A 1,169-nucleotide genomic window follows, 5' to 3' on the forward strand; every position below is an offset into this window, starting at 1 on the left:
TTCGGTGGCGTTCCCATTAGCACGACCATACATGAAATGCATGTCTGTTAATTCTGCGTTAGAGTAACCAGCCATAGCGAAAGAAAACTTGTGCACTGAGAACAACTGTCAAATACGTACTGTTTATTTCACTAAACATCAACCAACTATTATAAGAAAATACACAACGTTTTTGCAAAATAAAAAAAGGGGCTAAAAAACATAAAACATTACATATCTCCGCAACCGTTACTTTGCGGACCCATGTTTATTGAGACTTTCCTGCTTATTTTGGTTCATACTATTACCTCCTTAAATATTTTACACTCTTTTTTTAACACCCTGTATATCTACTAGTTTTATATTTTTTAAATGTTCTTCGTTCCTGTGAATTTTTTTAGATACCAATGGCATTTTTTAACAATGAAATCTTTAGTGAGTTTTAGATAAAAATTCCTTTCTAAAACGCTTAGAGAGTGGTACTATTTAATAATTATTATGTAGAAGTATTATGTAAATCATGTATCAACAGATTCTCTAAGGTTGACTAACTGTATTTTGGTACTCATAAATAAAAAATAAAATAGAATATAATTCATTCATAGTTCATAAAAATAATTTATACAGTTTTGTAGTATATTTATAACTATTTGTATATCTTTGCATAAAAGTATTATCAGCAAGACTATTGTAAGCGGTACAAGATTGGCGTTTGGAATTTCTACATAGCCGGCCAGCCTTAGACGACTTTGTTTGGGTTATAAGTAATGAATAGGCGCTATTTCAATATAAACATTGTGATTTGGAAGCGGACAGAATACTCCTGAGACAGACATTCATTAATATACTGTTAACATGTTAACACGCTGTGAATTACTCTTCACCTATTATATTACCAGTTTTTACTTTAATTGTTTAGTATTTAATTTTCTTACATCTCAGAAGTGGGATAAAGAACAAATACAAACGTTAAATAAACAATATCAAAAATAAGTGACGATATCAGTGACTTAGTTTTGTTGTGAATCATGAATAGACACAGTGAAGCATTATCAACCCCAACACCCAGTACCTCCAGAGCCATGGTGCATACCTCTGATGTAGAGCTGTCACAAAGGTCCCACACACCGCCATTGACAGTGGAACACATGCAAAAACAGATACACCATTTGCGTGAGGTGGTAAGTGCA

This window comes from Anoplophora glabripennis, unplaced genomic scaffold (assembly GCF_000390285.2).
Source record: "Anoplophora glabripennis isolate ALB-LARVAE unplaced genomic scaffold, Agla_2.0 scaffold152, whole genome shotgun sequence".
Classification (NCBI taxonomy): domain Eukaryota; kingdom Metazoa; phylum Arthropoda; class Insecta; order Coleoptera; family Cerambycidae; genus Anoplophora; species Anoplophora glabripennis.